At 45.0% G+C, this 26,421-nt stretch overlaps 1 protein-coding gene across 1 annotated transcript in view; it reads right to left on the reverse strand.

The window, feature by feature from the left end:
* The window catches only part of Zmym2 (zinc finger MYM-type containing 2), a 75,686-nt gene extending 62,289 nt beyond the window's left edge, over positions 1-13,397 (reverse strand). The window contains 2 exon segments of the mRNA XM_040740479.1: positions 12,375-12,440; positions 13,320-13,397. The gene's annotated coding sequence lies outside the window, so the exon portion shown is untranslated.
* Between the last annotated feature and the right edge of the window lie 13,024 nt (positions 13,398-26,421).

A 26,421-nucleotide genomic window follows, 5' to 3' on the forward strand; every position in this document is an offset into this window, starting at 1 on the left:
TTTATGAGCTTAAAGAAGCAGTAAGAGAACTGAGCTAGGTTGGGCCCAGCCACATCTTTAACACCAGCATGCTGGAAAGAGAAGTAGGCAAATTTCTGTGAGTCTAAGACCAGCCTGGTCTATAAGACAAGTTTAAGGATACCCAGGACTACATACTGAAACCTAGTCTAAAAAACAAACAAAAAACAAAGCACAACACAAAACAACAACAAAGCTACAAGAAATCAGTCATGGCCCGTATTAGTTATGGGACTCCCACAAGAAAACAAATGCATGAAAAGAACAAAACCTACATACTCCTAAGAGAAAAAAAAATCAGTTTTGAAACTTATAATGAGCAACTTTGAGAACTATCTAGAGTCTAGAGGGCTAATAGCTAGTCAGAAATGATGAGTATAATAATGAAAATAAAACTGAAGAACCCTGAGGAATTATAAACACTTGACTAAATGACTGAAATAGCAGCAGTTAAACTAAAGAGCAGAAACAATATTCCACCTTGAAGAAAACAAAAGCCTTAGAAAAATCTTTCAAATAACTCATCATTTTTAAACCTTAAGAGAGATGATACTTCTGTCAGGTTATGGTGGTGCACATCTTCAATCCCAGCACTCCAGAGATGGGGAAGCAGATACCTGAGTTGGAGGCCAACCTGGCCTATAGAGCTAGTTCCAGTACAGCTAGGGCTACACAGAAAAACCCTCTCTTGAAAAAACAAAACAAAAAGAAAAGAAAAAAGGGATGTAGTAATAGAAAAAAAGTACAGGTAGGGCTGGAGAGATGGCTCAGGGGTTCAGAACACTCTGTTCTTCAAGAGGTCCTGAGTTTGATTCCCAGCAACCACATGGTAGCTCACAACCATCTGTTATCTGTGCCCTCTTCTGGACTGCAGACATACATGCAGGCAGAACACTGTATACGTAATAAATAAAATCCTTTAAAAAAAAAGTACAGCCAGGCGTTGGTGGCGCACGCCTTTAATCCCAGCACTTGGGAGGCAGAGGCAGGTGGATCTCTGTGAGTTCGAGGCCAGCCTGGTCTACAAGAGCTAATTCCAGGACAGCCTCCAAAGCCACAGAGAAACCCTGTCTCGAAAAACAAAAACAAAAAACAAAAAAAAAAGTACAAGTGATGGTCAGAAACTTTATTCCAAAACATGGAAACTATAACTGAGTAACTGTTAACTGGTCAAGAAATCAAAAAAATCAAAAGTTTACATTGACAGCTCAACAGAAGAAGAGTGTTCAGCAGTACTACTAGATTTACAGTGGTAACACAGTGGCTACACACAGAGAAACCTAATCATTCATTCATAATAATTGAGAATTCATAAAATCATCCCAGGGCTTTATGAATAGAAGACCTTCATTCTAAACTTTATTCTACCTCTTTAGTGTCAGAATAAGCAAAGCTATGCTACCATAAGACTTCAGTTTTTGTGACTACCTGTCTATTTTCTGATTAATATAAATTCCTTGTTAAAAGTCAATTCAGGCCGGGCAGTGGTGGCGCATGCCTTTAATCCCAGCACTCGGGAGGCAGAGGCAGGCGGATCTCTGTAAGTTCAAGACCAGCCTGGACTACCAAGCGAGTTCCAGGACAGCCTCCAAAGCCACAGAGAAACCCTGTCTTGAAAAACCAAAAAAAAAGTCAATTCAGGTGGGCTGGAGAAATGGCCGAAATTAAGAAAAGCTGCTCTTCCAGAGGTCCTGAGTTCACACCACATGGTGGCTCACAACCACCTGTAATGAGATCTGGTGCCCTCTTCTGGCATGCAAGCATACATGCAGGCAGAACACTATACATAATAAATAAATAAAATCTTTTTTTTAAAAAATTCTGGTTTAAAGGATATGAGTGTTTTATTTCTGTATGCACTATAAGCAGGAGGGCTTGAGGCCAGACTGGGCTATATTACAGTTTGTCTATTAAAACAAACAACAATAGCAAAACCTCTTAAATCAGTAAAGAACAAAGAAACAGCAGCAAAAAAAAAAAAAAAATTAGTAAGAAAGAAAAAAGTTAGCCGGGCGTTGGTGGCGCACGCCTTTAATCCCAGCACTCGGGAGGCAGAGGCAGGTGGATCTCTGTGAGTTCGAGGCCAGCCTGGTCTACAAAGAGCTAGTTCCAGGACAGCCTCCAAAGCCACAGAGAAACCCTGTCTCGAAAAACCAAAAAAAAAAAAAAAAATTTTTTTAAAGACTACCATGAGCAATTCATTATATGCCAAACTGGAAAATAAAGATGAAATGAAAAAAATCCTTAAAATTCACACAAAGGATATGGAATCTGAGTAGACTTAAAATAGGCAAAGTGATTAAGCCAGAAGCATCTCAGCAAAAATTAAGATTAGGATAGTTAATTTTACTTATGAATTCTGTAACATTTCAAAATGACCAACAACCATTCTTAAACCTCTCCCCAAAATTAATGAAAAGAACATTTCCAAAACTCCCTTTTTTAATCCAGAATTACCTGAATATATAATTCTGGCAAACACTTCACACAAGGACAAATCCATGCTGGCTTTGGTAGCAGAGACCTTTAACACCAACACTAGGAGGTAGAGAAAAAAAGGATCTCAGTGAGTTGGAGACCAGCATGGGTTGCCTATCAAATACAAAGACAGCCAGGACTAGAAAGACCCTGTCTCAAATAACAAAACAACAAACACAGATCCAAAAGTCCTTAACAGAGAAGTAAATTGATAAATGGATAAAGAATACCTTATACAGAGTATATTCCAGCATGAATTATGGGATTCTGTTATTTATAGGAAAATGGATGAACTAGAGAAAATCATGTTAAATAAAATAATCATAGCTGGCCATATGCCTTCTTTCATATATGGAAACAAAAATAAAACGATAACCTGAAGGAAAAAACTCACAAAACTAGTCCTTTACTTTGACCACGTGCAATAAATTAATAAATCTCAAAGAGAATCGAGATCTAAACAGAAGCCAACTAAAACTCTTGGAGAGAAAACTTCATGCCACTGGATTTGTCATTCACTTCTTAGATGACAACAAAAACACAGATAAGAAAAAATGTGTTAGGGTGCTCAAGATTTACAGTATTTGTGCAAAGAATTACCAAGAAAATAAAGACAATGCAGAGGGGAAAGAAATACCTCCAAATCAAAGATCAACTTGGAAATAAATGTAGGTAGGTAAGTGGAACTTTGAACACCATACTTAAATAAAAACACTCTGGCCGGGCGTTGGTGGCGCACGCCTTTAATCCCAGCACTCGGGAGGCAGAGGCAGGCGGATGTCTGTGAGTTCGAGGCCAGTCTGGTCTACAAAGTGAGTTCCAGGACAGCCTCCAAAGCTACAGAGAAACCCTGTCTCGGAAAAAAAAAACAAAAAACAAAAAAAAAAAAACACTCTGCTAAAAAGACACACAACCTATCAATAACCAAATCAAAAGATAGTCCAACATTATCAGTCATTAGGCAAATGGACATGAAATCAAGAGATCTCAACTTGATAGTATGTTATCTGTAATCTCAGCTTGCATACTGAGTAAGTTTCAGGCCAGTCTGACCTACATTTTAATATCGGTCTCAAGTGGTGGCTTGCGCCTTTAATTCCAGCACTCAGGAGGCAGAGGCAGGTGGATCTGAGTTCAAGGCCAGCCTGGGCTACACTGAGAAATCCTGTCTCAAATTTTTTTTTAATTTTTTTCAAAGTATGAAGAAACCTCAACAATTTTTTAAAAGTTGCATTATACTTATGTATGCACAAGAGTGTGCATATACATGGGCTTGTGTGTCTATGGATATCCATGCACATGCATGCATAGTGTGTGCCGTACAGAGGTCAAAGAAACCAGTTCCCTCCCTTCCAACCTGCAGGTCTTAAATGTTAAGCACTTTTACCTGCTGAGCCACTTTACTGACCAAGCCCCAGGCTAGACTAGAATTCACATGTAGTCCAAGCGGACTACAAACATTGGTGATCCTCTTACCTCAGTCTTCTAAACACTGGGGTTACAGGTGTGAGCCACCACTTAAGACCAACACAAAGGGTGGCTCAGCAGATGACAGAAGTTCAATCACCAACATTCACGTCAGGCTGCTCAAAGATTTCTCTGGCCTCTGAAGGCATTGTACACTTGCAAACATAAACATACACATACATGGACACACACGCCATATTTAAAAATAATAAAACAGAAGCTTGAGATGACTTAGTGAGTTAAGATCATTCATTAATTATGCAGAAGAAAGACCTGGGTTCAATTCCCAGTACCCACATGGTGGCTTATAATTATCAGTAACTGCAGTTCCAGAGGATCCAATGCCCTCTTCTGGCCTCCAGGGGAACCAGGCACACATGTGGTGCACACACATATATGCAGCCATACTTACATACATAAATAAAAATAAACCTTAAAATTTTATAATTAATATATCTTTTTAAATGTCACAGGAATTTTTTAGGGGGGATAGTTTCTTTGTGTAACATCCCTAGCTGTCCTGGAACTCACTTTGTAGACCAGGCTAGCCTTGAACTCACAGAGATCTACCTGCCTCTGCCTCCCAAGTGCTGACATTAAAGGCGTGCACAATAACCACCGTCACAGGAATTTTTAAAGGAAAGAGTGAAAGACAGCTAACTATATGGGGGGAAGGGGGCGGTTGTGACCAATGTAATAGTCTGAATGAAACTGGCTCCCATAAACTCATAGGGAGTGGCACTACTTGGAGGTGTGGCCTTGCTGAAGTGGGTATAGTCTTGTTAGAGGAAGTGTGTCACTATGGGGGCAGGCCTTGAGGTTTCCTATGCTCAGGATACCAACCAGTGAATAAGTCAATTTCCTACTGCCTGTAAAACATAGGACCCTCAGCTATTACTCCAGCACCACATCTCCCTGCATGCCACCATGCTCTCAAAGATGATGATAACAAACTGAACCTCTAAAACTGTAAGCAAGCGACCACAATTAAATATTTTCATTATAGTTGAGGTGGTCACGGTGTCTCTTTACAGCAATAGAAACCCTGAGACAACCAATCAGAAAATAAGATACACTGAAGTTTCTCTAATACTCCCATTCAAAAATCAGTACAGACTTCCCTGAGCAAGATAAGATACCCTCTGATTCAGCTTAACTCTGATACCATCTATCTACAGACAACATCATATCCCATAGGTTGAAAACTCATGTACCTTCCATTTCAGATTGCAAATGACAGACTTGTTTGAACTTGTACTTCTGATTAATCAGCTCTAAAACTGGGAGCCCTCAGATCCTCTCATTAGGCCCATACTTTGCTAAAGCTCTCCATAAAACTCAATTTGGTATTTACATCTAACTGTTTACTTTATATGATATTTTAAGTCTAAAGAACCCAAGAGACAAAGAGCCCATGCCCCCCCCCCTGGGGTGCCATCTTTCAGGGCTCTCTAAGAGTTCATCTAACCAAAAGCTCTCTTTCCTTTTTGGTTTTCACAGAAGCTTGTGAACACTGATGATAAAGTTAACCATCAACTCTCTTTCCTTTCCTGAGAGGGAACAGTTTGGAACTGAAAAATCCCAACCTTCTTAAAGCTCAGTCTTTCCAATTACTAGTCCCTTGCCCCACCTACATTCTAATACCAAAGAACTCCAGCCATCAGAAAACTTTGTTGGCATAAACATCATTCTGGAGACTCATAAATTTCAGAAGTAGTATACCAGGAAATTGAGACCAAAAGTACATTTCAGTTAAAAGTGAACATAAACTATTGAAAATAGCTACCAAGGGGAGCTAGAGAGATGACTCAGCAGCTATAACACTAGGCTATTCTTCCAGAGGATCCAGATTCTATTCTCAGCACCCACATGGGTTATATACCACATCTCCAGTTGCAGACACTTTCTCCTGGCCTCTACTGACACCAGACATACACAAGACACTCAAGACATACTTGCAGGTAAAACACCCATACACATAAAACAATAAAACAATTTTTTTTTAACTTGAAAAGAAATTACTGAGGTGGTGATGCACTTTTAATCCCAGCACTCAGGAGGCAAAGGCAGTCAGATCTCTGTGAGTTCAAGGCCAGTCTGGTTTACACAGTGAGTTCCAGGACAGTCAGGACCTTTCCTCCTGTTGGGGGAAAGGGAACAGTAGCTACCAAGGAAAAAAACTTAGGAATCATTTTTATTAAATAAATATAAACTTAGACTCTAATGAACTTCCATCTTAATATTACACTGACAAAGTTAAAAAGGCTTATATTACCTTTTATATTTTTGGGTAAGATTTTTTATTTACGTATGTTGTATAAGGGTCAATGTATAGCTTAGTATGTGGTTCCTGACAGAGTAAGAAGTGATCTTAACCACTGAGCCATCTCTCAAGGTCCCTAATAATGCCTTTTTTTGTTTGTTTGTTTGTCTTTAATTTTTGTATTTAGTTTTGATGAAGGTCTCACTATCCCACTATGTAGCCGTGGCTAGCAGGAACTCAGGTAGAGCAGCATGGACTTGAATTCAGAGCCCCACCTGCCTCTGCCTCTAGAGTTCTGGAATTAAAGTTGTATGCCGCCACACCCAGCTAATTGATACCTTTTATAGCACCTCACACTAAATTTTAAGCACAATCTATATGGGAAGCAACTACCACCCCACCCAAACAAACAGTGAAAGACTGCCTCAAAAACAGCGGTGGCGCACGCCTTTAGTCCCAGCACTCAGGAGGCAGAGGCAGGCAGATCTCTGAGTTCGAGGCCACCCTGGTTTACAGAGAGTTCCAGGACAGCCTCCAAAGCCACAGGGAAACTCTGTCTCGAAAAACAAAAAAAAAAAAAAAAAAAAAAAATTCTGTTCAAAAGAGTGAGCTCTAGGACAGTCAAAGCTACAGAGAAACCCTGTCTCAAAAACATGGGGAGAAAAAGAAGAAAAAAAACCTTTGGTGGAGAACAATTGGGGAAGACACCCAACACCATCAACCTTTGACCTCCACATGAACACACATGTATGTATACACTACAAAATGGACATGGACATACAAGCAGCACATACAATTACAGCCATGAAGAAAAGCTTATTCTTGGCCAAAGTTATTGTTTCTAATTGCCAATAATACCCTTCAACTGTCAATGTGACATAGCCTAGAGTAACCTCAGGGAATTGCAGTTAAGTGACTGCTCAAATCAGATTGGCCTATGCCTTGTCTGGGGAACAGTACTGACTGATGAATGATAAGGGAGGGCCCAGCCCAATGTGGGCACCAACATACCATGACTGTGGTGAGCACACCTGGGCTTGAAGGTTTATCTATTTTTTTATCAATAAAACCTCGGGAGTCAGATACTGGGGTAAGAACCTGAATGATCAGAGAAGTAGCCAAGCAACCAGTGATCTCTGGCTCTTGATCTCTGGCTCTGCCCGTCCCCCTCCCCACGCTTCCCTCTCTCTTGTTCCTTGATCCAAAAGAGACCCTCTCTAAGCCCCACCCTACTACTTCCTGTGTCTTTATATCCTCTATGGTTAATTTTGGTCAGCTAGTAGCTAGCTCCACCCTCAAAGCAAATTTTATTGGCAGTCTTGGGAGTGACAGAATGTGGTCAAATTATCACACAACAAAGGCTATTTAAGAAAACTAAATAAACCCAGCATGGTAGCCTATGCCTTTATTCCCAGCACTGGGGCAGGTGGATCTTGCTCTCTCTGAGTTCCAGGCTGATCTGGTCTACAAAGTGAGTTGCAGGACAAGCTCCAAAGCTACAGAGAAAAACCCTGTCTCGAAAAACAAAAAAATAAATAAAAGACAAGAGAAGACAGAGAGACAGAGAGAGAGAGAGAGAGAGAGAGAGAGAGAGAGAGAGAGAGAGAGAGAGAGAGAGAGAGAGAGCAATGCAGCAATCAGTGTTCCTCCACATTCCTGCTTCCAGGTTCCTGTCTTGAGTTCCTGTCCTCCTGAATTCCTGAATTCCCTCAATGATGGACTCCACCTAAGCTTTTCTTCCCAAGCTTTTTTTTAATCTATGCTTTATTACAGTAACAGAGAAGCAAACTAAGACACTACGTCTCAAAAAACAATACTAATAATGAAAAAAAATCACAAATCACACTGTGTGATTGAGTGATTATACTACCTCATTAAATTTTTTTTTTTTTTTTTTGGTTTTTCGAGACAGGGTTTCTCTGTGGCTTTGGAGGCTGTCCTGGAACTAGCTCTTGTAGACCAGGCTGGCCTCGAACTCACAGAGATCTGCCTGCCTCTGCCTCCCAAGTGCTGGGATCCACCAACGCCCGGCTCTTTATTTTTTTGAAGATTTACTTATTATGTATACAGTGATGTATCCTTGCATGTCAAAAGAGGGCACTAGATCTTATTACAGATGGCTATGAGACACCATGTGGTTGCTGGGAATTGAACTCAAGACCTCTGGAAGAGCAACCAGTGCTCTTAACCTCTGAGCCATCTCTCCAACTCCCCCTCATTACTTTCCTAAGTCAAAAGGGATCTTTAACAGTTAACAAAAACTTTAATTCTGCAGTGTAACAAAAATGCTATTATTACTTAAACTTCAGTTTTAAATTGATATACTTTTAAACAAAATAAAAGGTGTTATAATTCACCCTTTAAGATGATAAACTATCTTTTTTTTTTTTTTTTTTTTGGTTTTTCGAGACAGGGTTTCTCTGTGGCTTTGGAGGCTGTCCTGGAACTAACTCTTGTAGACCAGGCTGGCCTCGAACTCACAGAGATCCACCTGCCTCTGCCTCCCAAGTGCTGGGATTAAAGGCGTGCGCCACCAACCCCCGGCTTGATAAACTATCTTTTTTGTCTGGTTTTGGTTTTTCAAATAAAATTTCTTTGTGTAACGGATCCAGGACTGGCTGGCCTGGAACTTGCTCTATAGACCAGGCTGGCATCGAACTCAGAGATGTGCCTGCCTCTGCCTCCTGAGTGCAGGGATTAAAGGTGAGCACCACCACTACCTGAGTGCAGGGATTAAAGGTGAGCACCACCACTACCTGGCTCCCTATTTTTTCTATCACAGTAATACCAGAGCAACTTATTACAGGCAAAGATGCACTTTGTCACAACAGCACTATTTGTATACTTCTGTACCACAAACAAGCAAAATAGAGCAAAAGCCTACAAAATGAACCCTGTTATGTAAATCTATGGTCTCATATCCATGCAAGGTGGAATGTCAGCTTCTATGAAATACCAAAGTGACTGACAAAGAACTGACTCATCAGAGGAGGGACGCAAAGTCAGGCCATGTCAGGTGGTGTACACCTGTAACCCTAGCACTAGAATGAGTCAATAGAATTGATGCAAATTCAAGGCCAGTGTGAACAACTGTCACAAAAAATAATAATAATAACAATAAAATACGCCGGGCGTTGGTGGCGCACGCCTTTAATCCCAGCACTCGGGAGGCAGAGGCAGGCGGATCTCTGTGAGTTCGAGACCAGCCTGGACTACCAAGCGAGTTCCAGGACAGCCTCCAAAGCCACAGAGAAACGCTGTCTCAAAAAAACCAAAAAAAAATAATAATAATAATAATAAAATAAACCTAAGAAAAAGGGGTGGGGAGGATAAGGCAACCTTTCATGAGAATATGATAAACATCATTCACTTGAAAGGTCCTGTAATTTAGTATCTGAACACTTAATCCCTAAAAAGAGCTTTACAATCATTAGAAGTTTATATTCAAGCCAAGCATAGTGTCAAACACCTGCAAAACCAGCACTTGAACTGCTGATGCAGGTGAATCTTAGTTCAGAGCCAGTGTGGTCTACACAGTGGGTGGCATGACTATATAATGTCTCAAATAATAGTACAGTAATAATAAAGTTCTTACAAAATTTTCAGACTTGGCACGCCTTTAGTACAGCAGAGGCAGGCTGATCTCTGTGAGTTGGAGACCAGCCTGTTCCACAAGAGCTAGTTCCAGAACAGCCTCCAAAGTCACAGAGAAACCCTGCCTTGAAAAACAAAACAAAACAAAATCTTTAGACTCATCTGGACATATGCTGTAAAAGTAATACTGATACAAGCACCCTCTATTGTTTTTGATGAGGTAGTAAAAAAATATTTAAATGAAGCTGGCCATAGTGGCACATGCCTGTAACACCACCAACTTAGGAAAGAAAAGCAGAAAGAACAGCCCAAAGACATCCTGTACTACACAGTGATTAAAAGCCAGTCCTGGCCATAATTCTCACTAAAATTAATTAAATAAATAAGTGCAAATTAAATGTGTCCCCCTCCCCTTTATTTTTTCCAAGGCAGGTTTTCCAAGACAGCTCTGGCTGTCCTGGAACCCACTCTGTAGACCACACTGGCCCCAAACTCAGAGATCTGCTTTTCTCTGCCTTTTGAGTGCTAGGATTAAAGGCATGTGTCACCAATGCCTGGCTTTCTCTTATTTTCTTAAAAAGAATTCATTCAACAAGATTCAAGCACCTTTTATGTTTCTACTTCCAAACAGGAAAACACCATTTTGACTCAGTTTCAAATTTGAGATGTCATGAGAATCTTAAGTATAATATGGTTGCTGGTGTTGGGCACCATCACACTGCTTAAGTTCAGACCTGCTTTACTAAATATTGCCTCCTGTCTTTCTATGCCCATTTACTTCTCTGCAAATTAGGAATGAAAACAGTAATCGAAAAGGGAAAAAATATTAGCTATGCCACCAAGTTCTCCTGTGGATTAAACTAATTAATACACATTTAAAAAGGCTAAACATTGGGTTGGAGAGATAGCTCAGCAGTTAAAAGAAAGCACTTGTTCTTGCTGAGGATCCAGTTTCCAGCACTCACACAGTGGCTTACAACCATCTCCACTTCCCCGGGACCCAATACCCCCTCCTGACATCCTTTAGCACCAGACACATGTATTGTACACATACATTCATGCAAGCAAAATACTCATACACATAAAAAAAGGACAAAAAAAACATAAGCACCAATATTTGTAACACACCTTTGAAAGTCTACAAATTTTGACAGGCAGCCTATGCCTTTAATCCCAGCACTAGGGAAGCAGAGGCAGGCAGATCTCTGTGAGTTCAAGGCCAGCCTGGTCTACAGAGCTAGTTCCAGGACAGCCAAGGTGACAAAGAGAAATCCTGTCTCCAAAATACAAAACAAACAACCACCAAAAAAAAAAAAAAAAAAAAACTAACCAGAAAGTCTACAAATTACAACACAAGCTATCCTGGGTTCAAGAATGGTGTCTGGACTAGGGATGTAGCTCAGCTAGTAGAGTGCTTGCTAGCATGAAGGAAACACTTGGTTTGATTCCCAGCACCACATAAACCTCACAAGAGGCACATACCTGTAATTCTAGCACTTAAGAAGTAGGAGGCAGGCGGGGCGTTGGTGGCGCACACCTTTAATCCCAGCACTCGGGAGGCAGAGGCAGGCGGATCTCTGTGAGTTCGAGGCCAGCCTGGTCTACAGCGTGAGTTCCAGGACAGCCTCCAAAACAATACAAAGAAACCCTGTCTCGAAAAACCAAAAAGAAGTTGAGACAGAGGAATCAAGTTCAAAATCATCTCCTAGGCTATACAACAAAAGTTCAAGGTCAACCTGGGATACAGTAGACCCTGTCTCAAAATAAGTGACAGGGCTGGCAAGACCTGAGTGGATAGAGGTGCTTGCTGCACAAGCCTAACAAATCTGAGCTGGTTCCATGGAACCCAGTAAGCTCAAAGAGTAGAACCAACTCCAGAACCTGACCTACACACCAATGCTGTGGGATGTGTGCCCACACAACAGGCCAGGTACTCACACACAATAAAAAGTTTTAGCAGTTAAAAAGCGTCATGGAAGACTGGTCAACACCGGAGATGAAAGACTAAGTAGAGGACTACACAACTCTGAGCAACATCTACCCAGAGACAAGAAAAGATGTAGAAACCAATCCACAATAAGAATGAAATTTTGTCAATTTAAATCAGACATAAAAAGTTAAGTGGCTCTCTCTAGTTTTCCAATACCTTAGATCAATTAACCATTATGGCAAGAAAAATGTCAAAAATGGTTGCATGCGCTTCAAACGAAATAACGTTAATTCCTACTTGGCAACTCTAGAGGGCACCAGAAATATGCCCTCCTTCACAACACCCCTCCTCCCCGGTAACGTGAGCAGCTGCAGAAGCCCGTCGTCTGGTTGCTGAGGTTGGTATTGCAGCAGCAGAAGCGATGTCTGCAGCGGTGGAAACAGCAGCACCCACTCCCAGCTGCCTCACCAGGCATCACTCGGGCTTCTCCCCGGGAGCAGCTGCCACCCAAGCGAAAGCTCCTCCCCCTGAAAACAACCAGGAGAACCAGAGTCCCATAGCTGAACCCCTATAACCTGACGATGCCCTCTGTATTAAGCAACACATTGGAAGAAAAGGACTCACAATGAGGGTGGTTTCCTCACTTTCTCCCAAAGATGCACCAGATAGGACTGAACGAAATTTCTGGTCCTGGGATAAAAGAGAAAAAAAAGAAAGGAAAATGGATGAACACCCAATCTGGTAGGAGCACCAAGCCTATTTCACCAGGAGGAGGCAGAGAAGGGACTAAGAGGTCAAGGAGGTTCGGTCCTTCTATTATTACCCCCAACCCACGCAAAACAGCCCACTCCTATGAAAGTGGAGCAAAATATTTATTTGGGGCCAAAACCTATGGGAAAGCCACAAGCTGCAGGGGAAGGGACCACAGGGCATCAAGCTTGCTCCTGGGAAGAAGGGGAGGAGGGGGGAAGGGCAAACACTGCCCCGACGCCAGTAAGCGACTTGTATTCCCTCTCAAATCTTACCACCCACCATCACTGCAGTCAAACTCAGCACCAATTTACAGGTAAGAAACAGTTCACGTCAGTGCTGGGCTGCTATTGCCCATATTTGCCCCAAGCAGTTGCCCTGGGCCCGAGGTTTGCCCCCCCTGCAGTCCGCGACCGGCAGCGCTGCCTCCCCGTCCGCCATTAGAGACCCAGCCAAACAATACGTGAGGAGCAAGCGCCGCGCAGCACAGCGCCGGGGAGGAGACCAGCGACGAAGAGGACCAGGCGAGACTCAGGCGGCGCCCCTCGCCTTCGAAAACTTGGGGTCTTGGTCAGACAGACAGGGTGGGAGTGCGGCCCCCAGGCAGGAGGGCCAACGGGCCCCTCCCCGGCCCGCCCGCCCGCAGCACAGAGAAGAAAACACCCCACGACCTCCGGCCGCCGCCGCCCGCGCCCCAAGGCCCCCGCGCCCCCCGCCCCGGCGTCCGCCTCACCCAGCCCGCCCGGCCGCGCCCGCGCTCCCTCAGCCCTCGGGCCGCACGCGAAGACGCCCGGGACATGAGCGCGGCCCCCAGCGCACCCCGAGGCTCCGACGCAGCAGCGGCGACACCAGCCGCCGCGGGCTGCTAAGCCCAGGTCGGTGGGAGGCTCCCGAGGCTGCCCTCACCCATCTCCGCCTCCCCAGTCGCCCCCGCCTCCGCCTCCTCCTCCCGAGGCTGCGCTGCTCCCAGCCACCCCCACTCTCCGCGGCCCTCGACAGGAAAGACAGCGGGGATAAGCCTCACCCGGTGCTGGCTGCAGCTCCGCGGAACGAACCTCCCCTTCCCCGGCCCACCCCCCTTCGGCGACACGCACAACTCCGCTCGGTCCAGTCCCGGCTTTAGCGCTGGTGAGGAGGAGGTAGAGGAGGCGGCGGCGCGGCGGAGCCCGGGGACGCCCCGCCCTCCGCACGCTCATTGGCTGCTGCCGAAGGCGGCCCGGAATGCCTCGGGCAAGTCCATTGGCTCAGTCGGCCTTCCTTCAGGACCCTCCTCGGTGAGGTAGTCAGAGCGGCTGTCCGTCAAACGCGGGCCACGCCCTCGGGCCTGCCGTTCCCTCCCCCCTGCCGCCAGCCTCGGGCTTAGCCAGCCCTCCCTCCCTCCGTCCCTCCCTCGGCGCCCCCGCCCCGCCCCGCCCCGCCCCCACTCGCCGGGTCCGCCCGGGTCAGGAGCCCGAGTGGCGAGACCCGCAGTACGGATCGCGGTTCGGCCTCGGGGCGGGGAATCTTCGTCGAGGCTTCCCGCGGGGCCGGGATCGGGCACCGGGCCTTGGCCTCCAGACGGTCGCCGCGGTCCCCCGCCACTCTGCCCGAGGACAGACGCGGCCTCGAGGCGTCCTCCCTGTCCGGGCCCCCAAGGCCCGGGAGACGGCCGAGCCCCGCAGTGCCTGCGGCGGGCCGAGGGGGCGGGCCGGGCCGCCGCTGCGGGGCACTGGCGCGCTGGCGGCCGTGCGGGCGCCTCCACCTTGCCTCGCCCGTGGGAATGGCCCCCCACCTCCGCCATGGCTGCGGCGGGAGGAGACGTCGTCCTCCATTTTGTGGGATCTGTTGGGAGAACTTGGTGCCCATCAGCACCGAACCCCGTGGGGCCGGGAAACTTGGCCCGGAACGGCCCCGACCGCGCTCGACCATCGGCCGTGCGCTCGGCTGCTGAGGGCGTGCGCGCCTAGGTTGCGACGGGGCCGCACGACGGTGCGGGGCCCAGGTGCAGCCGCCGGAAGCCGCCGGCCCCCTAGCGGGCTCGCGCCTCGGGTCGGGGCTGTGCGGGCTCGGCCGTCGGTGCCCGGCAGAGCGCGCGCTCCCGGGCCTGCCCGGCGTCCGTGCTCTACGTTGACGGGGCCTCGGGCCACCGCGCGCCCTTCGCTCCTCCTGCCCGCCGTGGGCAGCGACCCTCGCCCGGGAGCCCCGCCGGGCGCGTTCGGAGCGGAGCCGCGGGGGGGGGGGCGGCACGAGGGTCTTTTGTTCCTCGTCTACACCTACGTCTTCGGCGTGTGTCATGGTGCCGGATTTCCAGGACTCCAGAAAAGACCTAAAATGAGCCTCGCCCTGGCGGTTGTTAGCGGGATTACAACTGATGCAGTTGGTTACATCCCCAGCCAAATGGATGACTGAATTAGACCTCAATTTCCGGATTGACAATACTGCCTATTAATTAGAAATATGACGTTACATTTTAAAGCTCTTCAGAATGATAATGAACATGAAATTTTTAATGAAGTGAATTACCGATTAAAGACTCAAGACTAATGTGTGAACTCTGGTGGATGCCATTTACAAAGTATAACCTGATAGAAATTGAGATTCATTCTCAATGAAAATTAAACCAAGTATTTTCACCCGTGTCTAAATCCCGTACATACACTGCTCTCTTTTACTAGTTGTAAAAGGCCTACATGTATTTGACCCAGCTTTTCAAAGAATATTTTTCAGGAAATTTCGTTTAAAAAATATATATGTGTATATTTTTGTTTTCAATACGCTAAAACAGCCTTTTGGAATTTTATATTACACAATGCCATTTTACATGTACATGATCGATGTCCTTGTCACAACAGGAACATCTTTTTTTGTTTGTTTTTTGTTTTTCGAGACAGGGTTTCTCTGTATTGCTTTGGAGGCTCTCCTGGAATTCGCTCTGTAGACCAGGCTGGGCTGGAACTCACAGAGACCCGCTTGCCTCTTCCTCCCGAGTGCTGGGATTAAAGGCATGTGCCACCAACGCCTGGCTCAGGAACATCTCTTAATAAATGTTGAGAAAATAAAATTCGCTGAAAATGTGACAGTATCTATTTCTCCTACCATCTAAGGCCATATGTGTTAATTCTTTAAAAAAATTTTTCATATGCCAGGCGTTGGTGGTTCACGCCTTTAATCCCAGCACTTGGGAGGCAGAGGCAGGCAGATATCTCTGAGTTCCAGGCTAGCCTGGTCTACAGAGCGAGTTCCAGGACAGCCTCCAAAACAATACAGAGAAAGCCTGTCTTGAAAAACCAAAAGAAAAAAATGTTTTCATACAATATATTTTCATCATGTTTTCCCCTTTCACTTCTTTGAAGCTCCCTCCTCACCTCCCTACCCTGACATCCTGTTCTTTATCTCAAAAAAATAAGTAGGAAACCAGTAAGACAAAAACATGCCAAAAAAACCTGACAGGCAATGGTGGCAAATGTCTTTAATCCCAGCCCTTGGGAGATATATCTCCAAGTCTGAAGGCAGCCTGGTCTACAGAGTGGGTTCCATGACAGCCAAAACTACACACACAGAGAAACCCTGTTTTCGAAAAACCAAGTGAATAAATAATGCCAAAACAGTAGGTCTACTGAAAAAAGCATGGAGTTCGTTTGTGTTGGCCAACTAATCCTGGGCACCTGGCATGCCCTGACTGGTGGCTGATATGCTCAATGACACTGCCTTGGAAAAAACTGATTTTCCGTTTGCCAACAGATACTAGTTACAAATAGCTTTTTGGTTAGGAGTGGGGCCTCAGGGTCCACTTCCTCTTTGCAACGATGGAACCTGACCCGCTGCAGATCCCAGGAGTTCTGTCTCAACCTCTCTGAGAGGTAACACGTGTCCCAGGAGTTCTGTCTCAACCTCTCTGAGAGGTAACACGTGTATCATTCCTGTTGTTTCCTTGAAGTCATCCAGTCATCCACCACCTCTAGCTCTTACAATCTGTCTTCTGCTGAATACATGTCTGAGCCTTGAGGGAGGGTTCTGATGAAGTCATTAGGACCATATTGTAAGTTGAGTCACTGAAATTATGGTTAGAATTGTTTTCATGTGGTAGGCTGATTGGTTTGCCACTTGGTGTTCACATGGGAGCAGCTTTACACTGCTATCAATTCCCTGATGTCATTGCTGTTTTATACTTCACTAATTTCTGGTGACAACCTGAGCTCAATCCCCGGGACCCATGCAGTGGAAGGCAAGTGTCCATGGCTCTTCTTGGAAAATATTCAAATGTTTATTTGGTTAGTTGAAACAAGTTCTTATACTCCAGATGGCCAAGAACTCAAATATGTACCTAAGGAAGACCTTGAATTCCTGGTGCTTTTGCCTCTACCTCTCAAATTCTGGTATAAGCATGGGTCTGGGTGCCCTGCTCAAATGCCTCATATACTCCAGGCTGGTCTACTTACACTGTAACTGAGAATGACTTTGGACTCTTTACCTTGTCTATGTCTCCTAAATTCAGGAATTATAAATATGTGCCACTACAAAAACATCCATGTGCACATGTATGTGCATGAATGAGTGCATGATATAATTTTTAAAATGAAAATATGTGGAAGATTAGATACAATACTTTGTTCATCATTTTATTTTGTTCATAGAACTCAACAACATGTCAGAGTTTTGTTTTTTTTTGTTGTTGTTGTAAGACAATCTCTCACTGTGTTGCCTGACTGGCCTGAAATGCAATATGTAGACCAGGCTCCCCTGGAACTCATAGAAATTCTATCTCAGCCTGCCTGAGTGCTAAGCTTAAAGGTGTATACCACTGTAGTCAGCCAGTTACAAAAATTTGGATTGAACTAGATGTTACATGGACTTTTCCTAGAGGGGAGAACAAATGCCCATTCACCCCAGGTAGAGTACTAAAGACAAATCAAATAAATGACTCCTCCCAAGTAGAACTTTGTGAATTAATGGGTTTGATTATGACTACTTACAGAAACATAGACAACTTATGCTTGAAGAAAACTTATATTGAAGATAAGTCTTCCCAGCAACTATTAACATTTTAAATCCTGGAGAATAGTACCTCTGGAGCCCCTCATCCAGCAACTATTAACTATCTACTTCTAAGGTAGGCATGGTGCCTTGCGAACCCCTCCCCTACCGGCTGTTAACTGACTATATATTCTCGGGATGAGACAGGGTTTCATGAGCCCTTCCCCCAACCAACTGTTAACTGTTCGTATATCTAGACGAGTAGGAGATTATGAACCTCTTATGGCCAATATGATAAACAGTAATGGGCCGAACCATGCACAGGTCTTGCACAAGTAATACAGCTGCTGAGAGTGCAAGAACTAAGTCATACCAAGAGGAAATCATAGAGATCCACATGCCTCAGCCTCCCTCCTGCTGGGATTAAAAGTGTGTGCCACTATGCCTGGCTCAACCTTTTTTTTTTTTTTTATAAAATAGGTTCTCTCACCCAATATAAAGCTCACCAAAATCACTGGAATGACTAGCCATGGAGCTACAGTGACCCTCCTGTCTCCACACCCCGTGTACTAAGACTGCAGGTCCTCAGCGCTATGCCTGGCTTTTCACAGACCTGAACTCATCTCCTCATGCTTGCACGGAAAGGACTTCACTGAGTGACCCATCACTTCTTGGCTAGAGCATGTGAAAACTCTCCAGTGCTACGGAACCTACTGTGCACTGGGAAGACAAGAACCACCAAGTCTTCGGGAAAAATAGCACAGTGCAAAGGCATACCCTGGAAGAACTCAGAGGATGCTGTGTCTCCCTCGATAAATGATGAGTCTAAATTAGCCAAGACCCCAAAATAGAGAAATAATCACATTAGGAATGAGAACAAATGAAAGTGAATACTCTTACAAATCCCTTTATGCTGTTTTTGGTTGGTTGGTTGGTTGGTTGGTTGGTTTGGTTTGGTTTGGTTTTTGGTTTTTCAAGACAAGGTCTCTCTGCAAGGCCCTGGCTGACCTAAAACTTGTTATGTAGACTTACAGAGACTCATGTGTTGAGAACCACTGTTCTAGGGGATTGCATTCTTGTAAGGCTTCCCAGCAGGCATCTAGAATACTGAGTCATCTAGTAGCCTTAACTGTACTTTTTTTTTCTGGTTTTTTGAGATAGAGTTTCTCTTTAGCTTTGGAGGGTGTCCTTAAACTCACTCTGTAGACCAGGCTGGCCTCAAACTCACAGACATCAGCCTGTCTCTGTCTCCCAAGTGCTGGATTTAAAGGCGATGTCGCCGGGCATTGGTGGCGCACGTCTTTAATCCCAGCACTTGGGAGGCAGAGGCAGGTGGATCTCTGTGAGTTCGAGGCCAGCCTGGTCTACAAGAGTTAGTTCCAGGACAGCCTCCAAAGCCACAGAGAAAACCCTGTCTCTAATAACCAAAAAAAAAAAAAAAAAAAAAAAAAGAAATAAAGGCGATGCCACCACCACCCAGCTCCTAACTGCACTTTTAATTCTTATTTAACTTCATTTGAAGTTTTATGTCACTAGTGAATGTGCCTGGTAAGCTAACAGGATGAAGATAATTAAGCTGCAAATTATAGAGAGTAGGTACCACTGCCTGGCTTTGGCTCTTTTTTGTTTGTTTCTTTGTTTTTTGAGATACAGTTTCTCTCTGTAGCCCTGGCTGCCCTGGAACTCACTCTATAGACCAGGTTGGCCTCAAACTCGCAAAGATCGGCTTGCCTCTGCCTCCCAAGTGCTAGGATTAAAGGCATGTACCACCAAGCTGACTCTTTTGGGGGGGACACTGAAACATGTTTAACTTGACTGATTATTACATTGAAATCCTATTTCTGAGTTGGGCTTGGTGGAACACGCCTGTAATCTCAGTTCTTCAGAAATTGAGGCAGGCCAGACAGTGATGACACACTCCTTAAGTCCCAGTGGGGAAAAGGGAGGCAGAGGCAGTGAATCTGATTTCGAGGACTGCCTGCCTGGTCTACAAAGCAAGTTCCAGGACAGCCAGGACTACACAGAGAAACCCTGCCTGTGGGGGGAGAGGTAAGGAAGAAAGATTAGACATTCAAGGCCAATATTGGTTACACAGTAAATTCAGGGATAGTCTGGGTTATACAAGACCTTGTGGGAGGAGGAGGAGGAGGGGGAGGAGGAGCAGGCGGTGGCAGCAGGTAGCCATGGGAGGTTCTACTTTCATGAATGGATGATGCAAGTCTCTGTAGTGTAGTGGTTCTCAACCTGTGGGATACAACCCCTTTGGAGGTGGAATGACCCTTTCACAGGGGTTGCCTAAGACCATTCTGCATATCAGATATTTACATTACCATTCATAACAGTAGCAATATTACATTCATGATGTAGCTACAAAATAATTTTATGGTTGGAGGTCACCGCAAAATGAGGAATTGTATTAAAGAGTCTTGGTATTAGGAAGGTTGAGAACCACGGTTGTGGTGTAAAAGCCCTTTCAGTAATGGCTTTTTAGAAAGCAAGGCAAGGGAGCTGGAAAGATGGCTCAGAGGTTAAGAGCACAGACTGCCCTTCCAGAGGTCTTGAGTTCAATTTCTAGCAACCACATGGTGGCTCACAACCATCCATAGTGAGATCTGGCGCCCTCTTCTGGCGTGCAGACATAAATGGAGGCAGAGTGTTATATTAAAAAAATAAAATAAAAAATAAAAATAGCCGGGCGGTGGTGGCGCACGCCTTTAATCCCAGCACTCGGGAGGCAGAGGCAGGCGGATCTCTGTGAGTTCGAGGCCAGCCTGGTCTACAGAGGGAGTTCTAGGACAGCCTCCAAAACAATACAGAGAAACCCTGTCTCAAAAAAAAAAAAAATAGAAAGCAAGGCTGTGTCTTGGTTCCTTGGAAAGGAAGCTGCTCGTTTCTTTGCCATGTTGAAACAGTCAGAGTCCAGTGCTGTACAGATCCTTCAGCTTCCAGAGTTATTAGTCAAATCTCATTTTTCCTTTTTGCTTTTCTTTGAAACAGTGTCTGATGCAAACCAAGCTTACGTGGAGCTCTTGATCCTTTCGCTTCCTCCTCTCAAGTGCTGGATTCCCAGGCCTGCACCATTCAGAAAGCAAGCTAGAATAGAAACTGGTGACAGAGACTGGGACCTTGCTGTGATAGGCCTGACTCTATTGCTTTGGGGAAGACTGTGGAAGGAATTTGGGACTTTGAATTGGAAAAGCCATTTAGTGTTCAGAGCTCAAAGCACTGTTGTGAGAGTTTGGAAGAAAGATACGTTGAGAGCAGGATACATGATGGAAGTCTGGCTTATAAAGTTTTAGGGGGAAGCAGAGACTATCAGGGCCAGTTTTTTTTTCTTTCTTTCTTTTTTTTTTTTTTGTTATTTGTTTTTTGAGACAGGGTTTCTCTGTATTGTTTGGAGGCTGTCCTGGAACTCGCTTTGTAGACCAGGCTGGCCTCAAACTCACTGAGATCCACCTGCCTCTGCCTCCCAAGTGCTGGAATTAAAGGCATGCGCCACCAACGCCCGGCTTCAGGGCCAGTTTTTTTCATCTCTAGTAAGACCAAAGAAATCAAATGCCAACTCTGCCAGTGCATCCAGAATCTTATCCAATAAGACCTGCTCATCTACAAGCCTGTGAACATCCATAAAAACACCTGTGATCCAGGGAAGGGTAGCCCTGGAGCCTAGGTTGGGCAAGACTGCAGCCTGGCTTTGAATGTCCCTAAAGGTGATCTGGGTAAGGTCCTCTGTGGGCTGCAGATTCTATGAATATAATAAGATGGAACGCCACGTGTATCATAGCTGCTCACGGAGGAGAAGGGGATCCTCATCATACATTCTAAACATTCCACAAGGTCCCTGGGGAAACTCTAGGCTTAGGAGTTCTCAGGCAGGAAGAAGAGGCCTTCTGCCTAAGAAGGGCACATTAGACTCCTTTTGTCTGGAGGAAGAAAGCAAGAAATGAAATCTGTGCCTGGTGTCTCTACACAATGGCCTGGGTGAGTACAAATCAGGTACTGAAATCAAGCAAGCCTTTATCTATGAAAACAGAAAACAAGCAAAATGCTCCCAGAGAAGTAAGAAGAATTAGGATGCCTGGAAGTTTGCCTCAAAGGTTGAAGCCAATGCTAATGCGACTGCTTCCTAATCCTGTGGCTGTCTATCTGTTCTGAACAGAATTCCAGAACCGGCATACTTTATAAAGAATGGAAATTTAGGGGCTGGAGAGATCGCTCAAAGGTTGTCTTTTTGGTTTTGGGTTTTTTTTTTTGGTTTTTCGTGACAGTGTTTCTTCGTGGCTTTGGACGCTGTCCTGGAACTAGCTCTTGTAGACCAGGTTGGTGTCGAACTCACAGAGATTCACCTGCATCTGCCTCCCAAGTGCTGGGACTAAAGGTGTGCACCACCAATGCCCGGCGAGATGGCTCAAAGGTTAAGAGCACCAGCTGCTCTTCTAGAGGACCGGGGTTCAATTCCCAGCAACCACACATGAGTTTACAACTCTCTTTAACTCCAAGATCTGACATGTTCACATACACAGACATACATGCAGGCAAAACACCAATGCACATAAAATAAAAATTAATAGATTTTAAAAGATGGCAGTTTATCAGTTCATTCTAGATTTGGGGAAGTTCATCAAGATGCCAGATGGAGAGAGCCTTCCTGTGCCTCAATGGGGACAGCAACACATAAACAAAGACCCAAAAGAGCAAATAGGTGGCCACACTCCTAGACAAGGAACCCAATACTACCATAAGGCACTAATAAATTTATAAGGGGGAACCCCCATGATCTAAACTCCTCTTAGTATTGTCAAAATAGCAATTCCATTTGAACTTGAGGGTCTCTCTCTCTCTTTCTGAAAATGAATTTGAGGTAGCCTAGCCTGGCGTTGACCTCACTGTGTAACCAGAGGACAACCTTGAACTCTTGATTATCCTGTCTCTATTTACTGAGTGTGAAAGATAAGGTGCCCCTGAGTTCTGAAGGCAAGGAAAAGCATTCTAACTCTAGCAGTGACTCTAAATCTTTTGAAGCCTGACCTTCTTCACTAAAATGAGAGAATCACACATCCTATGTCCTTGAAAGAAGTTTCTTGTTTCTCATCTGTCCTCATTTGTAGGATCCCAATGAATATCTTTCTCATTCTTCTAGGTTATTACTAATATCCTCTCCTTTTCTTTGTGGTCTTAGTATTTTTAGAGAGTTTTTTACATTCAGGTTATATTTAAGAATGTTTTTGCGTTACAGGGTATTCACCAGAGAAGGTTGCTTGAACACAGGTTTAAGCCAATGTAAAGTTTTTATTAGCTGGTCCACCACTACCCTGGGGGTTTGGGATTGCAATGTAGCACTGAGCCTTACTCAGGGTGAGCTTGTAAGCACTCATGTGTGTTCGTAAGTGCACACACACACACACACACACACACACACACACACACACACACACACACACACATACACACTACCCACCATGGTCTAGGTTGACATAGTTCAGTTAACAACAGTTAGCCAGTTGGAAAGCATCAGAAGAGGCACATTTAGTCACCATTGGTACATGCCCAACATGTAGTCTCAGAGGCCCGGTAGTAACATTGCTGTTGCCCAGATGTGTTAAACCACAAGGTGAACTAGCAGGTGTCAGAATAAGGAGAACTGCCTAGATGAAATATTTTGGATATTAGACAAGTTCCATTCAGCCCCTTGTAAGTCCTCTAATTTTAATTTGGGCTGTTCCCAGTCACAATGAGTTTTGTCAGTCAATGAACTGGCAGTCTAATCAGCAATCCTGGCCAGTTATTGGCTAGGAATGATTTTTTTATGTTTTTTTTTTTGAGACATAGTTTCTCTGTAGCTTTGGAGCCTGTCCTGGAACTTGATCTATAGACAAGGATGACCTCAAATTTACAGAGATCCTCCGGCCTCTGCCCCCCCAAGTGCTGGGATTAAAGGCGTGCACCACCACCACCACCCAGGTGGGAATGATTAACTCTATCTCCAGGGTCCCTTCCTGTGGCATAGAATCTGATTCCCCATGTTTTCCCTGCTTTCAAAAGACCAGAATCTTTCTTAAGGAATTTTTCAGAAGCCTCTAATTTTTGCAATGGAAACTCCCTTGTTCCTGACAACAGGGGACCCAGCCACAGAGCATGCATAGAATTATAAATTCTGTACTCCTATGTCAAAAGATTAACTCCCTGAATCTTTCCTTTCTCCAATACAACCAGGCACTTAAAGTGGATGTGGTAGTTTGATTGTAATTGGTTCCCATAGGGAGTGGCACTATTAGGAGGTGTGGCTTTGTTGCAATAGGTATGGCATTGTTGGAGGAAATGAGTCACTGCGGGAGTGGGCTTTAAGGTCTCATACATGCCCCTCCACACCCAGAGTCCCACATCACTTCCTATTGCCTGCATATCAAAATGTAGGACTCTCAGCTCCTTCTCCAGCACCCTGTCTACCTGCGTGCCACCATGTCCCACCATGATGATAATGGATTAAACCTCAGAACTGTAAGTCACCTAATTAGAAGAGTTGCAAGTTGCCATGGTCGTGGTATCTCTTCAGAGCAACAGAAACCTAACTAAGACAGTGAGCATCAGTAAGTAAAGGTCAAGACGAAATACGGGTTGCTGTTTTGTAGGCACAAATGGTGTCCCCTCCCCTGTCTGTCTTTCTTAGTTCCCAGGTACAGACCATGTTCTAGCCCCAGCAAGCAGCAGAACTTGGCAGCTTCAGTCACATGATTCTGGCTTTAGAGTCAAGGATATAAGAAAGGAGTTATAGAATCTCCCTCTTCAACTAAGGAAAGCCGCTGAGGCCAGGTATATGTCAGGGTTGTACTTGCATGGTGGTCAAGAGAGGCCATAGAGTGAAGCTGTGAAAATGAAGCCTGGGTTGGCTTGGTGGCCCAGATGTTAGAGACGTCAGAGTTGTGGGATACCTGCTGAGGAAAGCTGCTAACAGGAAACCAGCCCAAGAGAAAGAAGTGTGTGACAGTCAACAAAGCTAAAAGGAGTTGGACATCTGAAGAGTCCATTGACATCAGACATGGAGATGTGGAGTTTGGAGTTTGCCCAGCTGGTTTTTTATCTTGCTTTGGTCCAGTTTTTCTTCATTATGGACCCCTTCTTGCTTTTTGGAAAAACATTGTATATCGGTGCCATTATATGTTGGAAGAATGTAATCTGCTTTTTCATTTTGATTTTACAGGGGATTACAGTTAAGAGATCCTGTGAATCCGAAGAGACTTTGAACTTTGGACTTTTAAACAGTGCTGTACTATGATAGACTATGGGGACCTTTGAAGTTGGAATAGTGCATTCTGCATTATGGTATGGCTACAAGCCTATGGAGGGGCCAGAGAGTGTAATGTGATAGTTTTAATGAAAATGGGCCTGATAGGCACTATTAGGAGGTATGGCCTTGTTGGAGAGTGTGTGGTTTTGTTGGTGAAAGTATCACTGGGTGTAGGCTTTGAGGTCCCAGATGCTGAGGTCAGAGTCAGTGTCTCACTGTCTTCTTGCAGTCTGCCAATCCAGTGGTAGCACTCTCAGCACCTTCTCCATACCATGTCTGCCTGCATGCTACCATGTCCTACCATGATGACAATGAACTAACCCTCTGAACTGTAAGACAGCACCAACTCAATGTTTCCTTGGAACAGCTGTTGTGGTCATGGTGTCTCTTCACAGCAATAGAAACCCTAATTAAGACAGTGGGAGGCCAGGCGTTGGCGGCGCATGCCTTTAATCCCAGCACTCAGGTCCCCAACAGGAGGGGCACAGTTCTTAAGCCAGGGAGTTCTCACACCAGAGAAAACAACACAATAAAGACAACCTGGGGTGGCCACCACACATCCACACACCTGGATAGAGGGAATTCAGTGTGTTTGACATGGATTCCCAGACACTGGATCAGTGACCACATCTGACCTCTGCTGCATGTCCAAACAGAAGGAGTCTTTTTTTTTTGTAAGATTTATTTTTTGTTTATGTTTTGCCTGCATGTATGTCTGTGTGAGGATGTCAGATCCCCTGAATCTGAAGTTGCAGACAGTTGTGAGCTACCATGTGGGTGCTGGGAGTTGAACCTGGGTCTTCTAGAAGAGAAGCCAGTACTCTTAACCACTGAGCCATCTCTCCCGCCCCCAGAAGGAGTCTTAACCACTCATCTCCACAGGTGACAATCAGGTGTCTTTCTTATTTGTTTCCTTTGAGGAGAGAGGTATCAGATTCCTCCTAAGCATTAGGTAGTAATTGATCAATGGGAGCCTTGGGGACCTGTAGCTTAAGTGCTTTACCCCCTGGGAGCTCCTTATCCACCCCAGTCTTCCTGCTCCAAGGGGCTCTTGTTGGGGGAAGTCCTTCTGTGTATATGTTTGCCTTATTGGTTGATAAATAAAGCACTGTTGGCCATGAAGGAAGCAAGATAGGTGGGACTAGGAGTCAAGGAGGATTCTGGGAAACAGAGACACAGTCACCATGTAGGACACCAGAGGAGTAAGAGGTCCAGACCCTTTCTCCGGTAAGAGAAGACCATGTGGAAATACTCAGGTTAGCAGTTATGGGTTAAACATTAAGTCAGAGCTAGTCAACAAGAAACCATTACAAATGGTCAACAGCTTCATAATTAATATAGTGTCCTGAGTGTTCATTTGGGACTGATGCGGCTCTGGTAGCAGGCTGGCAGGAAGAATGCATGTTACAGGCGCTGAGTACCCCACTCCCAACCCAGTGTCTCAAGGTTTGGTCTCTGGGGATCTTGGCAGGATCTCCAAAAATGTTGTGGTGTATCTGCCAGAGAAGACTGAACAGACAGGAGTTTAAGCCAAAAGAAAGTCTCTATTCGCCAGTCAGCAACTAAACTGAATGTTCACAATCCCAGGATAGCACCAAGCCTTTCTCGGGTGAGCTTTTAAGCACAAAAACCATGTTCTGGGTTAAGTGTAGTTCAGTTAATAACAACAGTTAGCCAGAAGCA

The sequence above is a fragment of the Mesocricetus auratus genome, unplaced genomic scaffold, assembly GCF_017639785.1.
Source record: "Mesocricetus auratus isolate SY011 unplaced genomic scaffold, BCM_Maur_2.0 Super-Scaffold_100707, whole genome shotgun sequence".
Taxonomy (NCBI): domain Eukaryota; kingdom Metazoa; phylum Chordata; class Mammalia; order Rodentia; family Cricetidae; genus Mesocricetus; species Mesocricetus auratus.